We start from the raw sequence: 18727 nt of genomic DNA, 5'->3' as shown, positions 1-18727 counted from the left end.
ACTCTGAAGGCAGCACAACACTGGGTGTAGGGTGTCAGAACAAATACCCTTGCTAATCCACCTGCTAAACAAGGAGGTGGGAGAAAGGGGCATCCAAGAGTGAATGTGAGTGTGCATGTGTGTTAATGCTTCCTCTTCATCTGCTCATTGCAACGTGTCCCTCCTCTCTTCTCTCTCTTTCCTTTCTTAATTTATAGAAAAGAAGGGGGGGGAATACATAAGAAATGGAAACGCTTTCCTTTCTCATAATATTAGATCATCCATTAGTCAAGCCTATAGGCTCAAAGTGAGTTCTAAAGCTCTGCCTGGCCCTGACGCTATGTTCAAGAGGGTATGTGCCAAGCTTTCTCTTTTCTGCTGACATATTAAACTCTGAGTGGTCCTTCACAGGCTGAGTGAAATGGATTTAAGCCTTGGCCCAGAGCCGCTTAGCAGTTTGGGAACACTGGCAGTTGCATTCATAGCCAGAAGCATGAAGAACAATACAATTGCACTTTTTGCTTCATATTTCCCTCACCCATCTTAGCATCAGACTATTGTTTGTTAAATGGGTCATGTTTATTAGTTTTGTTTCACCAGCCTGCCTATGAGTGCCGAGAAGTCAGAGGCCCCACCAGATATTTCTGTGTATCCTTCACAGTGTGTTGTGCAGAAGCTACTAAAACACTGAAGTTCCACAGAAATGGAACACTAGAAAAGAAAGAAAGAAAGAAAGAAAGAAAGAAAGAAAGAAAGAAAGAAAGAAAGAAAGAAAGAAAGAAAGAAAGAAACATGAGAAAGATACAAGAAACTGGAGACAAAGGAAAGGGTGCACCACAAGATAGAGAAAGTCAATTTGGGGCTTGCACAGACATGGCAGAGTTGTGGCTGGTGCCCAGTGTAGAATAATATTTAGAGATGTTCCCCTTCAATTCTTCTTCCTTGTTGCTCCCTATCCTCCACCTGGCCTCTGCCCTTTCTCTATGTCTAGCCCCAAAAGACAGCACAACAGTGGACGATAACTCAACAGGGTGGCCACACTGTAGATTACGGGTGTGGCAGGAGAAGTCGGGACAGCACTGGGCTCTTCTAATGACCAGCAGGGACGGGTCAGCAATCCTGCACAATACTGAAGGCCAAACCCAGGCCAAAGCCACCCATCTCCACCTGTGGCTGACCTAATACGCCTCTCTGTTCTTATATTTTGCTTTTCGCGAAGGGCTCCTAAAGGGTGGTGAAAAGAGTAACGAAATACATCCTGAGTTATTAAAGAATCTCTGAAACCTTGTTAAGCCCCTTCGTCCCCAACCCCAAGAAAGGATGTCATTTTTGTTTCCAATACTTTTAAATCATTGTTCATTAAAAGGCAACATCTTTCTCCCCTCAACCCTTTCCAAAGGGATACACTGAGCCCAGGTCTATGAGGTATTCCTGTGTGTGACAGTCAGCTTTGTTGAGAAACAGGCGATTCCACTGTCTGTCCATGTTCCAATGAGCAAAGATGGAAAGCATGACAGCCAGTCAACAGTGAGGCTGAAGCAGGGCCATTGTCCTCAGCAGTGATGATCTCAGAGCAACTTGACTTCCCTCTCCTTTCCTTTAAAACCCCTTTCTGTTCTTATTCCTCTCACACAAGAATGTTGCCTGTTGGGTCCTTTTTCTTTCTTTTGGCATTTCCTCTTCTTTATTTTCTTAAATTTACTCCTGTCCATTCTTCTTTCTATTTTGTTGCAGTTCCATTGCTTCCCCTGATGTCTGCCTCTTCTTTGTCTGCTTCCCTGGAGATTTATGCAGCTTGACTTCATTGGCTCACTGCTCCATCACAGGAAAACAGTATTAGGAACCAGGGCAGGTGGGGAGGGGGCTCTATCTTACCTTGTAACTAGGTTAAGAGGTAGCCCATTGTTGTGTGTATGATGAGTTCTGGTCTTTTCTTTGTCCTGAATAGTGCCCTAACAGCTCCATTACCTCTGCAAGTAGGGAGATGCTGTTTGCTTTCAAAGCAGCAGGGCCTGGCTAAAAGCCTGCCAATCCAATAAAAGTCTCAATTGTGCTGGCCCTCTCCACACCTCCTCCCACCCCATGCTTGTGAGGTTCGTGATACAGAAGTTAATGTTATTCATCGGAATAATACTTATCCCCAACGGCTTCCATTGTGGTGTCCTGCTAATGACAGTGGGAGTGAAGTGACCTCATGGTTTCCCTGTATGCTATGTGATTCATCCTCATAAGAGAGAGCTGGGCAGGGGGAGAGGGTTAAAGGATAGGTATGGAAGGCAGTCTTTTCTTTGTAAGAGTCATATTTACCCTTTAGTATTGTTCTGAATTTCACTATCATTGAGAAGCTGAGAAGAGGAACACTGATCGTTCAGATCACTCTAAACATGTTCACTTGATTTGCCTTTCTCCTGCTTTCCCTGTCTCTGTCATGGCCATTCTGTCTGCCCCTTATCTTTTCTTTTCTTTTTTCTCTTCTTTTCTTTTCTTTTCTTTAATTTTTTCTTTTCTTTTCTTTCCTTCCCTTCCCTTCCCTTTCCCTTTCCCTTTCCCCCTCCCCTCCCCTCCCCTCCCCTCCCCTCCCCTCCCCTCCCCTCCCCTCCCCTCTCCCCTCCCCTCCCCTCCCCTCCCCTCCCCTCCCCTCCCCTCCTCTCCTCTCCTCTCCTCTCCTCTCCTCTCCTCTCCTCTCCTCTCCTTCCCTTTTGTCTGTCACCTAATGCATTATCAACTCAAGGCTCTGAAGTCGGTTTTCCAGCAAATTGTGAAAGAGCTTATATTGATGAACTAAAGTTGACCCAATTCTTAACTCTTTCATGTCAAGTCTGTTGTCAAACTCTATATTAGCAGAAAAAGAGTCATGTCTTGCAGATTTGACTGGGAAAACCAGTGTCTGTGATGCTGTAGGGTCTGTTTTCAGTGGCTCGGAGACAATCCTACAAAGGATGCTGTGGGAGCTACACTGATATTCTTAGTCCATTCAGGCTGCTATACCCAAATGTACACTGGATGGCTTGTGAACAATAGAAATGTATGTCTTGCAGTTCTGGGGACTGGGAAGTCTGAGATCAGGGTGCCAGTACGGTGAAGGTTGCAGACCTCACTGTATCCTTACACGGTGGAAGGGGCTAGGGAGCTCTGTGGGGTCTCTTTTATAAGAGCACTAATCTAATTCATGAAGACTCCACCCTCATGACCGAGAACCTCCCAAAGGCCCCATGTGTGTTGGTATGATCACTTTAGGCATGAGGATTTCAAATGGGAATTTTGAGGTGACATAAACATTCAGATCATAGCACTGATAAATCCAAACCCAGAAATGTGAGACTGGCTTAGAGTCATGGGTGGACAACAAATGGTTGACAGCAAAAGGGAAAGCAATGAAAAGATGTAAGGTAGAAGACTATTATTGAAATAAATGACTCTAGAGAAAGAAGAAGGGAGAAAGAGATGAGGAGGACAGCAGCTGAATTCTAGACAAGGGCAGGCCTCAAGGTGTCTCAAATGAGTCCTCTGATCTGGCCCTCCCTGCTCTAGGGAGCCCATCCTCCACAACCTATCTGGGTAGTCGCTTCATACAAACAAATCCCCTATCACTGTTGATGTGAATGATCTCACTCTTTCACTTGGGAACTGACTTTGAAGTCCTTCTTCATTAGCTTTCTCTGCTTAAATCAAGAATGGTGACCCACTCTTAGCAGGGAGCACACATCTGTCCCTTGCTCTTCATCTGCATTAGTAAGCCCTCAATTTCATCCCTGATCCAGGCTTTATACATATCTTAGTGATAATGTTGAGATTGTCACTGACATCAGCTTGCTTTGCCAGGGACACGTTAAGCATACTTCTAGAAAATACACACAGAAAGCTGCTAAACAAATACCATGGAAATGAAGCTTCCATAATATTTCCACAGAACCCTAAGCCCTCACTGCCTGACCAAATGTAACGCCCCGACTACCTTAATTTCTCCCATATTACCTTTCTTTCCAGGGCACAGGTTTCTCCACAAATGATTCTCGCTCAGATTCTTCATTTTTTTCCATCATTACCTCAGTTCTCCCCCTCAATGTCTTCCCTGTCCTCTCTATGCATGGCCAGCATCGAAGGCAGAGACTGAGAATTGCCTCAAGTCCCCCAGGGGGCAGATGGTAATGCCACACTGGAGATAGGACGGCAGTGGGAGTCCTCATGGAGTCAATTAGGATTCATGGGAGGAGAGCAAGAGTATTAGTTCTGGAACTGTGGGTTTCTTCATTAGCAGAGAGGTGCGGACCACAGAGAGGGAGAGAATGAAGCACAAACTAAGTTTTTTTTGTGTATTTTTTTTTTTTTCCACTCAGTTCCAGCCAAGGGTCTTGATCCTGAGCACTTCTCTTCCTTTTCACATTCCTTATTTCTTTATTTTCTACTCCTACCTTCTCTCATTATCCATATTACCAAACAGAAAAGTGAATCCAACCCCCCCCCAAAAGCCCTAAAAACTCAAATGGGTACTTTTCATGATCTTTTTTATTCCTCTCCTTTTTCCCCCCCTCTCCGAATAAAACACTAGATGGTTTTATATTTGGTAGAAACTGATGGATTTTTCTAAATACATGGAAAAATAATCAACAAAGATTTAGAATCAATTATGCATTTAGAAGTAGGTATTAAGATTGCAAGGGAACTAGAAACTATTGTGAGTTAGTGCAAAAAAAAAAAAATTTTTTTTTCTATACTCTCCTTGACCTGATCTCTAGATCTGTCTACATGTGATTTTGAGGAGAAAGCCAAAAATTTATTCAGATTTTAGTTCAAATACCAGTTCTGCCACATAGTATAGATAATTTTAGATAAACAAATACCTCTTAGAATTTGTTTCCTCATTTGCAAAATGAGGATGGTCAGAGCATCCTTATAGGGATACTATTATATAAGGTCATTACTATGGATTATTATGATCTCTTATATTTGTCAGAAAATTTTTTCCAATGGGATATATGCTAAGGGAAATAATGACATGTGTATTTGAATGTATTTTGTATTAATCCTTTCTGGAAGAAGCATCTTTTTTCTCCACATATGGCTTGCTGCACTTGAATTTACTGTTGATACTGGTAATAGAAGAACCTCTTCATATCCAAGGAAATTTACTCCAGGGCTTTGTACCAAAAATATAAAGAAAGATTTCCATGGCAAAGCTTAACCTGGGATGTTTTCGTCTAGAAATGTCCTTCATGATTTTGCTTTTATCATTTTCCTTTGACTGACTCAGCCAATCAGAATTTGCTCTAAAGATCTGCCTCCATCCACTTTTGTTTGATGTTCCTAATCTGTGTTGTTGTCCGAGGCAGCACTTGGAACCAATAAATGTTGTCATGGTCTGTTCCTCAAACAATAATAAAAACTGAACCATATAAAGAAAATTCAGGTTTTCTCACTGGGATGAAGGATTGTTAGTTGCCAGACCTTAGAAGAACATTTTGAGAGAATTGGAGAGAACTCCGGGGCAGTTCCTCAGGGCTGATGGCGGAGTAAATCTTGCTACATGCCATACTACAGTACAGACTGGGATATTTGGGAACATCACTACAGGATTGCTAGATCAGTTGTTTATAATTTTGTAAACATTAGATAAATCCCGTGTTCTCTTTTGAAGGAGAAGTGGTTCGAGTCATTACTTTCATTTCAAGTATCCAACAAAGATAGCCCACACGGTCTGGGTGGGGCTCCATTTTATGGAAATAAAAACTGGGGAAAAAGCTTGGTAAGGAACTTTTTATTCACAAATGCCAAAAGTGCGGTCAGTATATGACCTTACTAATGGGACTTAAATCAAGTTAGCCCTCAATTACTGTGCATGTATAATTATTAATTAACTGCTATTATGCTCTATTAAGATATGTTAAAAATATTAGATCTGTAGGGATAAAATGAAACACTAGGAGTTTAAGGAACTCATCTCACTAGAAAGATCTTAAATAACCTTTACTATTCTGTGTGGGAAGGGGTAGATAGAAAGCAACAGAAGAAAACAACAAAACCTGTAATAGGTTATGGAAGGTCTTTCTAAGAGGTAATTTCAACACTTTGGGGAAAACAAACAAAGAAAGAAAAATGGTATGCAAGAGCATCCCAGAAGAGTGTTTGGAGGCAGGGGCTAGAGAAATGGAATGCTTTCTGTATTAAAAATGGTATTAATTTGGTTTTCAATCTGAAAGAGGGTGAATAGAGAATTAAATAGAAGGGAAAAGAAGTGAAAAGAGATAAAGGTAGAAACTTTGAGGTACAAATTGGGAGACTAGATATCATATTTGCATAAATAATCGAAGAAATGTTTAGAGGCAAAGATGTTATTATTCTATTTAAAGTTTTGTTTTTTCATATTAAGAGTTAAATCCCACTGTTTCCACAAGGTAGGGCACAGATATCTTGTGTGAGTTGTTTTTGTTTGTTTGCTTATTCTCATGTGTGTTTTTAAATTTGGGGTGAATTCAGAGTAAATTCTATTTCTGAGCTCAACATGTGGGATGAAAAGAAGTGATGCTGGAGGATGGGATGAGCACACATTGGATTAGTTCAGTAGAGGCTGAAGGCTGGAGTGAGATGTGGCTAAAATCACAAGCTCTCGGGAATTTATGAATATTAGGGGAAGGCTTTGGAATGTCCACTGGAAAGAGGTTTCTAGACAATTAACTATGTTTAAATGAACAGAACTACTTCAGTTAATATCTGGAGAACAAAACCATAAAAGTACCAAATGTACAAAAGAGAACTCTTGGTCAATAGGAAGTCCTTCATGTGGAGATGGGTACTTCAGAAGAAAATCATTCAGACAATCTGCCTGTTGACCTCTGTCATCCCCATGGGAATCAAGTTTGGGCATCTTGTAGCATCTAGAATAACATTTAAAATAAAACAGGATCCATGAGTAAGTTTTCTATTATAAGGAACCAAAGCTTGTACTTTATAAGCAGAACATTTTTGAAGTCTCAATATTCCTTGCTCCTGTGTTTCCTTGGTGTTTAGTGAAATGTACTGGAAAACAATGAACTATCTTGTGTCAACCGTAATCAAGAAAAGGGAATGGCATCCATACTTGGACCAGAGCTGTCAAAGAGGAGCTGCAGACCTAGGTGAGTGGTGAAAGCAGAGGAAATGGGGTGGGACGAGAAAGAAGAAAGTAAGAGAAAGTATACGTGAGAAGATGGAGGGTGGTGGGAAGAGAAGAAGCAGGAGAAGGAAGATGAGGAGGAGGAAAAGAAGAAGGAAGGAGAAGAGGAGGAGGGTAGGGCAGCCAGGAAAGAAGACAGGGAAGGCAGGAGAAGACACTGGGCAGCAGTGGGGAGAAGAGTAGTAGACCCATGTGGCCAAAGAAACCAGCCTTTCACTCCTATTCTTCCTTAGTTTTCTCAAATCTTAGAGCAGACTTCCACTGTAGCATTTGCGCCACACCATACACACTAGATCTAGAGAATTGACCAAATCTCAAGTCCTGGAGAGGAATGAAGAATATATTTTTTAAAATATCTTTTTTTTAATTCTATTTTTAGTCCTGGAATGATGTAGAAGTGTCTTAGATCATCCCAAATTCTTATCCCAGGAATAGAAATTATGATGACTTCATGTTCAAAAAACTGCAAAGCATCATTTGGGATAAGTTCCCCGTGGCACTGATTTTTTTCAATTTGTCATTTCTTTCTGGTCAAATAATTAACTTTGCATAAACTGTTGTGACTTTGATTAATTGACACTACACTTACAATTTGGACCATTTATAAAACAACTAGGTGTATTAATGCTGATAAGACAGAAAGTTAAAAATCAAGATGGAATAAAAAGTAATCAGTATGAAAACGACTTATGGGAAGACATGTGCAAAAAGATAATATTAAGGTTTAACTTTGAAGCAATAATAAGGGTGGGAATAAAGGAAACAGATTCGGGGAGATTTGTCGATGCCGCAGCTGTGCAGCTGGCTCGTCCCCACACTTGCAGAGATTTCCTTTCTTAATTGATAGGAAAAGATACAAAATAAAACATATAGTGTAATAGGCAAATCTTCTGCCAGAGTAACTCAAAAATAACATAAGCGACTATTTAGAATATCAGCAAAGCACAAGATAGCAAATAATGATGCTGATTATTAATAATAATCATTTTAAGAGTATCTGGAATTTCAATATAAAAGTGTCAATGCAGATATCATAAAAAAAGACATTGTTTGTACTTCCTAACGTACTTATAACAGTTTGACTACTGTTACTATCTAGAGTTGGGATGGGGAAGGGAGTACCATCGCAATTTAAATATATACAGTCCTCAGTGGTCTTAATCTGACCCTGATCACAAAATCTACATAAATTAAGTAACGTAATTATTACCTTTTTAAAGCCTATGAAAAGACCATACAACTTCATAATGTAGATCAGAGGTTCCTATTTTAGTGCTGGTTTAATTAGAATAAGGATGACCCCTACATTATAATGACAAAGACACCCCATGTGATAAGATGCATATATGGAATATGATTTGACCTGCCTGAAAACTAAATGCTTGATACATCAAAGTGGTTTGTGAATTTCAAGAAGATTCACCATCCATAGTCTAAAGTGTTCTTTCACGTTCAGTGATATTAGAAAATTGCTAGCTTGTTTCTTTTCGGAGAATGTAGATAATGCCACTCCACTATTCTGCTACAATTTTGTGGATTTAAGAGCATTGACACATCTCCAAATACGTTTTCTCACTCCCAGGGACCTAGAGTCTAAGGTCTGTGTAGTGGGCCATTAGAGAGCCCCGGACATGTAGGCCAGTCTAAGTTCCATGTATCCAGGATGCGTAGGCACCTAGTTACCTTCTGCACAGCAAATCATTACCAGGCTTTATATATGCCGTCTTAATCATCAAGACATACTTACACAATTCCCAATATCAAGAATAAAATTAATTCTCTTTCGGAGTAATCATAGAAAAGAAAATAAAAACATCTTATATGCAGAAGACACCTGCACTTTCTTACTACCTGTTTTTGTTTCTTAAAGGCTGGGTTTCATCAGTCAGCTTAAGAGTTCTCTCTGAATCTTCTTTCAAAATTGAAGAATTGAGGTTTTAAAACTGTCTTTCCTAGGGGCGCCTGGGTGGCACAGCGGTTAAAGCGTCTGCCTTCGGCTCAGGGCGTGATCCCGGTGTTACGGGATCGAGCCCCACATCAGGCTCCTCCGCTATGAGCCTGCTTCTTCCTCTCCCACTCCCCTGCTTGTGTTCCCTCTCTCGCTGGCTGTCTCTATCTCTGTCGAATAAATAAATAAAAATCTTAAAAAAAAAAATAAATAAAACTGTCTTTCCTTTGAACTTCACATGCCTCCTGCTGAACTGGGGAAGAGGCAAGAGCATCTTTATTGATAGTACTTAAGGATTTCTGCTAATTAAGACCTGTTCACCTGAACCAAGCAAGTGGCCACACACCATTTAAGAATGAATGTTTTCTTCCCAGTCTTATCTTTTCATGCATTAGTTAAGATGAGGAGAAAATGATGTCTGACTGTCAACTTATTCTGGCACTAATCTATGCTGCAGAAGGGAAAGAAACTAGAAATAGAGGAGATATAATATTTAAGTTTTTGGGTTTTTTTGTTTGTTTGCTTGTTTTTTGGCTACAGTCTGTTTAGCTTATTTTTAAATGTAGGAACAAGTAATAATTTAAAGATGAATTTAAGTTTTGAATTGATGACCTCTTTTTTTAATAAAGATAACAACTAAACCGCATTATATTTTTAAGTAGATAACTAATTCAAACACTGCTTAAACAATTACATATACCACTTTTTAAAAAAGAATAAGCCTATAAGCCTATACTCAGTATTACAAGATAATTTAAATATTTTCCACTAAAAACTTTAACTCTCATTAAATTCAGGAGACACCTGCACAATACACATATACATAAGTGCTTTGACATCTACCACTGAGTTACTGAAATATCCATTTCAAAACCCATCTTACTACAATCAATCAAGTCTTTCAACAGCGTACAGAGAAAATAAATATCTCAAACTGTCTATTCAAGTGTTCTTAAGGTTTAAAGAGCCTTAGATGGGATTATCATCAAAGAATGAAACAATATATTAAAATTTTGAGAATTGCATTACAGAAGAGTAATCTTTCCACTTAGAAAGCAAATTATATTAATATACATTCACCACAGTTTTGTACACACACAGTTCATCCAGGGAACAGATTATAACTATAGGACAGTACCACAAAGGCATGGTTGAGGACACACTGCACTCGATCACTCATTCTTTGTAGGCAATTAAACTTCCAGGCTTGGGGTAAGTGGGCAGTGATGGAGGGTGTGGCAGGAAAAGAGTAGAGAGATCAGGGATGAATGATGCAAATGACAGCTTCTACGCTTCTGTGGCTCTCAAATTCACTGGGGTCCTGCTGATGGGCAGAGAAAAGTGATCAGTAGCTTGGACAAAAATGACATCTTTAGTGAAACTACTAACTGTGACACCTGGTCTTACTTTAAATCTACACTTGCATAACACAGGAGTCACCTAATGGATTTATAGGATGCTTTCTATACTGATACACTTCAAGGCTGAAACTTAGAGGATAAATGTCAGCCTTGAAGGCAATTACTTTAGTCAATTCTAAGACACTGAAAAGATACTGTGAACACAAAGTAGTTCTCTATGCCAGGGAAAGAAGGCCCTATATATCCAGTTCAAGCTAGAAAGCTGGGGGTCAATCTCGTTGCTTCTCTTTTCCTAATACCCAACAATGAACGCGTCACAAAATTAAGCCAATTTTACTTTTAAATCAATCTCCTAAATCTCATTTACCTATATATTCACATTACCACTAATTTAAACTGCTCCAATCTCCTGCCTGATTATTACAATGGTCACGTGTTCCTTGTTCACTCTTGCCATCTCCAATCTGGTTTCAAACTATACCCTGAGTAATTATTTTAAAATACAACATTAAGCAAGTATTTGCTGGGAGGCAAGGGTTAACTTGTCCCAGAGAGATTCCCTGGGCCTTCTGCAAAGATCCATGGGAACTGGATAAGACCTTGAGCTTAGGACAATCAACGGTGGGATGCCTGAGTGGCTCAGTCAGTTAAGCATCTCCCTTTGGATCAGATCATGATCCCAGGGTCCTAGGATTGAGTCCTGCATCAGGCTTCTTGCTCAGCGGGGAGACTGCTTCTCCCTCTGCCTCCTGCTCCCTCTGCTTGTGCTCTCTCTCTCTCTCTGTCTCTTTGACAAATAAATAAAATATTTTAAAAAAAGACAATCAATGGTGACCAATTACAAGGCTTGAACTCTAGGCCCCTCTAATACCAAGGGAAGGGTCTGTGCTTCCCCAAATGTGGACAGTAATGTGGAGAATTCTACTACTTACTTGCTACATTACCTACCTGGGAACGCTAGTGCCCTGATCAAACCACACCCGCAAACTGAAGGAGAATAGGGCTGGGACCAAGTTTCTGCCTCCTTCTATTGCTGTCCTTCTTCTGCCCTTGGTCACGCAGTGCTTCCCTAATCATGTACCTTCAAAGCGCCATAGATCAAGGGTAGGATTCCTCCTGAAGTTTGGTATCTGGACTTGCTACACCTCTTTATTCTAGAATACAAGCGCACCTGCTACTGAGCCTGTCTTCATGAGTTAAATTTGGGGTTAAACCCCCAAAATGCTGTCCCAGCATGTTTGGTATCCTTGTTTGCATGAAACTGCCCAGTTTAAAACCTTTCTGGGGCACCACATCACTCAAGATAAATACCAAAACATTCGCCATGGGATGCAAAGCCCAGCATGACCTGGTTCCTGCCTCTTCTAGATTCGCTTTGCACCACTGTTCACTCTGTTTCAGCTAATCGTCCTTCCTTTATTTTTCACAAATGCAAGATCTTTTTTTCTGCCTCAGGGTCTTCAAACTGGTCTTCCCTATGCTGGAACATTCTCTTCCACTCAGTCTTTTGATCTAACATCAGAAGTCACTTCTCCAGGGAAGCTCTTCCTGATCTTCCAGACTAGTGTGGCTACCCTTTTATAGATCTTATATTACTTAGCAAAAAGACAAAAACAAACAAAAAAAACAGGGGTCTTTTATGATTTTCTTTTTCTTTTTAGCTGTTATTCCTAATTTGAAGTTGAATCCTAATTGGAAGTTCATGCTATTAATCAATGGTCGCACAGACTTTATTTATGGCAGAAATATTTTCAACATACACATTCGTTCCAAATAGACCACTTTGTTTACATTAATGGAATTCTTGCTCCTCTCAATAGAATGCTATCTTTACTCTCTTCCCATAGCATTTGATACTTCCCCCTCACAACACTTGCCATAGGTGCAATTATATGATTAAGTGTGAGCTTTTTATTTCTAGTTTTCCTCTAGATTATATTTTCTGCATGTGAGATAAACTTTGCCAGTTCCTTCACATTGTGTTCTCACTGCACAGCACAGAGCCTGGTATCCCACAGGATTTGTTGAACAATCAAATAAGTATTTCAAAATGAGTGCCATTTCTAATATGAAAAAAAGAATAAATAAACAGTATTAAAATTAAAAATTATATGTGATAGTTTTAGAAAACTACAAAAAGGAATAGAAAAGAATATTATTCTCAATGTCATCAAACATCTATTCAGTTTTTGTTTACATTTAATAAAATACAATTCTGCACCACAAAAATATAGGTTACTTCTTTACTCACAAATAAAACAAGCGAAAAATGGAAGGACTAAGAGGGTAGGATTGGGGACCCAGCTGACAGGATAAAAGGTGCTGTGAAAAGAATGAGCAGAAGAACATGCATTCCTTCCTCGGTTTTTAGGAGGGGAGATGGTAAGCCAAGACATTCAATGAATTCTTTGTTTCTCTTTTTTTAAGACAAATGTTTGGGGGAGTCTCATTTGCTAAATGTCTTTGGAAATAGGCAAGAGAAACAGATGAGAATTATTAGATCAAATAGTGGCTAACGTACAAGACGTTCTACACCTAATAGATAAACAAGATGCAGAAAAATCACCAGGACCAGATGGCAGTTCTTATGTCCTTTCATATGGAGGATTTTCCTCACTGAAACAGAGAAGCAGCACAAAAATGTACGTGGGTTTAGTCTAAGTGCAAGGAGCTGGGGGAACAATAAGTCAGTCCATTTCTATGGCTGCCTTCTTTCACTAATATTGCATTTAGAAATAAAGAAGCAATAGAAGTGTCACCCCTTATCAAAATCTTCTGTAACTTTCATAACCATAAAATCCAGTTGGAAAACAAAATAAAATATTTCCACAAAGAACTTACGCCTAATCCTATAATAATCTAAATAAAGTGAATATTTTACAGTGCATCTGCAATTAGATACAATGACAGTCTACAATATAAACACATACAGTAGATTTGTATTTTTTCTTCATCTTTTAATATGAGATTATTCAATTGTAGTTCTGATATTTCCAGCCAGAAGGGATCTAGACAGCTGGTTGAGTGAGTCATTCCACATATTCTGAGAGACAAGAATGAGATTCATTTGCTCTTTGCTTATGGGGATATATTAATGAATCTTCAATCTTGCTCTCACTGTCCCCTATGGCCATGATGCATTTGCAGAGAAAGCAGGTTTACATAGCAGAAAGGCTTCTGTCAATAGTATTAAAACTGCTGGTATTTATCTTCCTAGTCTTGGAATATGGAAGAGAGGTACAAGGAAGAGAAAGAAAAAAAAAATGCATTTGTTTAACAATAAATTGAGGATTCTCTTCTAGTTTAGTGCCCACCCCACCCCACCCTTGCGACTGTTGCTTACAATTGTGAAGCTGAATCCTAGTGGGGAAGCCCATGATGTTAACCAACTGTTCTGGAAAGATGTGTTTATGGTAATTGAAGCAATGTGGAAACATATATTCGCTCTTAAAATGGTCAATCTTTGCTTTCCTTACACTTAAATCTTTCTTCTTTTGGAAGATTTCACGCTCCATTCTCTCTTTGGTGGGGACAGGCTATTCTGAACCATTCATTACTAAGATTACTGTTACAATTAGTCCTGGACAAACAGATGCTTTGACCACAACAAACAAACAAAGATTGAGGAGGTAAACAGAGTCAGGACTTTTAAAGGAGATCATACTATGCCTAATGCTTAATCAAAAACAACCACTATTTTTGTTTGACTTATAAGTGATTTCATGTTTTACTAGGGTTTGCAGTGTGAAAAAGGGAGAGTAAGATGAACACTTGAGGGAGAGGAGCAGAAATAGTGGGATGAGCCTGAGTTGGTGAAAAGATCAAGGCCAGGAAAAAGCAGGAGACAGGAGGGGAAGCTCTACATTACGTTGTTGGGCCATTTTGTGGACAATGACCCTGCAGTTGTGTGACACAGAAACTCTAGAGATAAAGAGACTCCCCAGTATGTTTTTCAAATTCTTTCTATCAAGAGCCAAGGAGAGCGCATGGATATGACCAGGGGTTCCAGACTGTTGCCCCTTGTGTTCCTTTTTGTCTCTGATCTGAGGAGAAAATATGCTGAACTAAGAGTACAGTAATCATGTGAAGTAGGGGAAACAGGGAAGAAAACCCGATCTAAGAACCAATCAAATCCCACCCTATCCAGAAAACCTTTTGTACAGTCTCACCATTATACACTCCCCCTGGGAAGGGTATACATTCCAACTGCCATCAAATGGCGCTACTTGTTAGAGCACCTGCCACTGACAGTTTGAAAGCCCAAGCGAGGCTAGGCTGCCCAACGGGCACTAGAGAGGGCAGGGTGCAAAAGAATGTGCAAGTGTTGGGGTGAGAGACACACAGTAGGGAGATGTAGAAAGACTAATTTGACTCACTTCACACGCTAACTATGGCCACTCCTCTGAAGGCACAATGATCAAAGCACATTCACAGTTTTAATTTGACCATTTCCCTTCTGTCCCTTCCTTTTTATTCCTTCTGCCACTGTAAGCTTTCTTGCTGTTCTTTTCAGAACATAGCAAAAACCTCCCATTTTTCATTCTCCTAATCCCCTTCCAAAGAATTTCATTTTCCTAAAATATAGATTAGATGTTTGCTACCACCATCAAACCCCTCTCTATTTCATAGAAACAAGTGCAAATGCCCCCCTGCTGCAGTCGAGACCCCCATGACCTGCTCTCTCTCTGGCCTGCCTTGTCTCACAACTGACCATGAGCACTCTGCTTCAAGTCCACTGGGTCATTTGCCATTCTCCAAATATGGGCTATGCACATTGAGGACGCTGTGCTACGATAACCCAATTCTTCATTTAGGAATTCCCTTTCTCATCAAGTAGCCCAGGGCATCCCTCCATGCCTCTTATACCTCTGAAGCCTTCAGTACTTTCGTGCTCATGAATCCAGGGCTCCCTGCTTGCTTGTGGGTTGCTGCACTTTTCCATTCGTCACTGTATTAGTACTCGTTATTGTAGGTGAATCAATGTAACTAATTTCAAGTTCTTTGGAATAAGGTTCCTATCTTATTCTTCTCAGAATATCTACAATGTTTGCCATCTAATATTCTCATTGAATAGTAAATGAATGCCCAGCTAATTAATTAGAAAAAGCACGTTTATGTGAAAGCCACTACACAAAAACTGAATGCAACAGAATATGATGAATGTACATTTTAATGGAGGTCAAATTCCTTCCCAAATGGAACTGTAGGCATGTAGATGGGATTGATACTTTAGATTCAATAAGAGTCTTCCTGAGGTAAACATTCACCTTTTAATAAAGATGAGGAAAATATTAAAGCTGTGGGAAGATATTGCAGTGTCCATATTATCATGCCACATGAGCAATCTCCGGAGTATAAGGGTAAAAAAAAAATGTGCAGAGGTTAAGAACATGGACTTTGGGGCCTGACCTGAGTTCAAATCCTAGAATTGTCACTTACCAATTTTGTGACCTTGGGCACAGTGGTCAACGTAATACTGGAGGATAATAATACTTGAAGGACTTACTGTAAAATAATGTGTAAGTGCTTTACAAAAGTCATGACAGAATAATAGTACTTGCCATTTATTGAATAACTAGTATAGACACATACACATTTTGTCCGAGAATAATCATGCTAATGTCCGTGAGCCTCGGAGGCCTTGACATTTTGAATACATCTTCATTACAAAAGTATAATGACTTGAAGCATATGATTTTAGTTCATCAGGTGTTGGTTTGACCTAAACATTTTAAAGTAAAGCCAATTCATCAACTCTACATGCCAAGGTAGACTAGAAATTCTAATGCATATGAAACAATGAATTCACGTCTAGGTAGTCAAGAGGCAAAGAGAAGAAATAAATGAAAATACACACAAGTATTAAAAATAGACTTTTGAAGTAAAACCACTTTTATCTTTCTTATTCATCTTGCTGGCCTTATAGAACTATTTAACATGCTCACCCTAGTGCCTTTGTTGCTTTATTTTTTAGGGAGGTTAAGAGTCACAGATAGAAGCAGTCCCATTATACATTCCTAATGGGAAATACCAGTTACTCATATTTTGTGCATTTGGTGACAAAGCTTACTCATAAGCAGAGAAGATGATACCCTTACCAGTAAGGAATTTTCCAAAGGCATCATCAAAATCAGCATCAAACAGTGAAGGCAGATATTGGACAGCTGTCAGTTAATGGCACTTTCCTAGAGGTAGAAAACTCGATTCCTATTTTTGACTAAATAGTAAAGTATGTGCATAGCTTTTAAAAATTTACTTCCTTTGGTTAATTTCTTTGTTTTCATTTTGATATGTAGAAAAACAAATTGACCATAAAAAAATAAATTTCTGGATAATCCCTTTAATGTACTGTTGGATCCTATTAGCTAGGATTTTGTTGAGAATTTTGGCATCCATATTTATCAGGGATATTGGTCTGTAATTCTCCCTTTTTAAGGGGTCTTTGCCTGGTTTGGGGATCAAGGTAATACTGGCCTCATAGAAGGAATTTGGTAGTTTTCCTTCTGTTTCTATTTTTTGAACAGCTTCAGGAGAATAGGTATTATTTCTTCTTTGACTGTTTGGTAGACTTCCCCAGGGAATCCATCAGGCCCTGGACTCTTGTTTTTTGGGAGGTTTTTGATCACTGCTTCAATCTCTTCATAATTAATCGGTCTGTTTAAAAAATCAATTTCTTCCTGTTTCAGTCTTGGTAGTTTATAGGTTTCCAGGAAGGCATCCATTTCTTCCAGGTTGTTTAATTTATTGGCATAAAGCTGTTGATAAAAGTTTCTAATAATCCTTCCTATTTCACTGGTGTTGGTTGTGACCTCTCCCCTTTCATTCATAATTTTATTAATTTGGGTCCTTTCTCTATTCTTTTGAATAAGAATCGATCTTATTTATTCCTTCAAAGAACCGTCTTCTAGTTCTGTTGATCTGCTCTACTGTGCCTCATGACCAAGTGGGATTCATCTCTGGGATGCAAGGGTGGTTCAACATTCGCAAATCGATCAGTGTGATAGATCACATCAACAAGAAAAGAGTCACGAACCATACGATCCTCTCAATTGATGCAGAAAAAGCATTTGACAAAATATAGCATCCTTTCCTGATTAAAACCCTTCAGAGTGTAGGGATAGAGGGTACATTCCTCAATTTCATAAAAACCATCTATGAAAAGCCTACAGAAAATATCATTCTCAATGGGGAAAAGCTGGAAGGCTTTCCCTTAAGATCAGGGAACACAACAAGGATGCCCACTCTCTCCATTATTATTCAACATAGTACTACAAGTCCTTGCAACAGCAATCAGACAATAAAAACGGATAAAAGGTATTCAAATTGGCAAAGAAGAAGTCAAACTGTCTCTCTTCGCAGATGACATGATACTCTATATGGAAAACCCAAAAGACTCCACCCCCAAATTACTAGAAGTTATAGAGCAATTCAGTAATGTAGCAGGATACAAAATCAATGCTCAGAAATCAGTTGCATTTCTATACATGAACGATGAGACTGAAGAAAAAGAAATTAGGGAATCCATTCCATTTACAATAGCACCAAAAATCATACGTTATCTCGGAATTAACTTAACCAGAGACATAAAGGATCTATATTCTAGAAACTACAAATCACTCTTGAAAGACATTGAGGAAGACACAAAAAGATGGAAAAATATTCCATGCTCGTGGATCGGAAGAATTAACATAGTTAATATGTCTACGCTACCCAGAGCAATCTACACTTTCAATGCCATCCTAATCAAAATACCAATGACATCTTTCAAAGAACTGGAACAAACAGCCCTTAAATTTGTGTGGAGCCAGAAAAGGCCCCGAATCGCCAAGGAATTGTTGAAAAGGAAAAACAAAGCTGGGGGCATCACATTGCCAGATTTCAAGCTATACTACAAAGCTGTGATCACAAAGACAGCATGGTACTGGCACAAAAACAGACACATAGACCAATGGAACAGAATAGAGACCCCAGAAATGGACGCTCGGCTCTTTGGGCAACTAATTTTTGTCAAAGCAGGAAAAAACATCCAGTGGAAAAAAGACAGTCTCTTCAATAAATGGTGCTGGGAAAATTGGACAGCTACATGCAAAAGAATGAAACTTGAACACTCTCTCACACCATACACAAAGATAAACTCCAAATAGAGGAAAGACCTTGATGTGAGACAGGAATCCGTCAAAATCCTAGGGGAGAACATAGGCAGCAACCTCTTTGACATCGGCCACGACATGTTTCATGACACATCTCCAAAGGCAAGAGAAACAAAAGAAAAAATGAACTTGTGGGACT

This window comes from Ursus arctos, unplaced genomic scaffold (assembly GCF_023065955.2).
Source record: "Ursus arctos isolate Adak ecotype North America unplaced genomic scaffold, UrsArc2.0 scaffold_4, whole genome shotgun sequence".
Taxonomy (NCBI): domain Eukaryota; kingdom Metazoa; phylum Chordata; class Mammalia; order Carnivora; family Ursidae; genus Ursus; species Ursus arctos.
Note: the sequence above shows the minus strand (reverse complement) of the source record.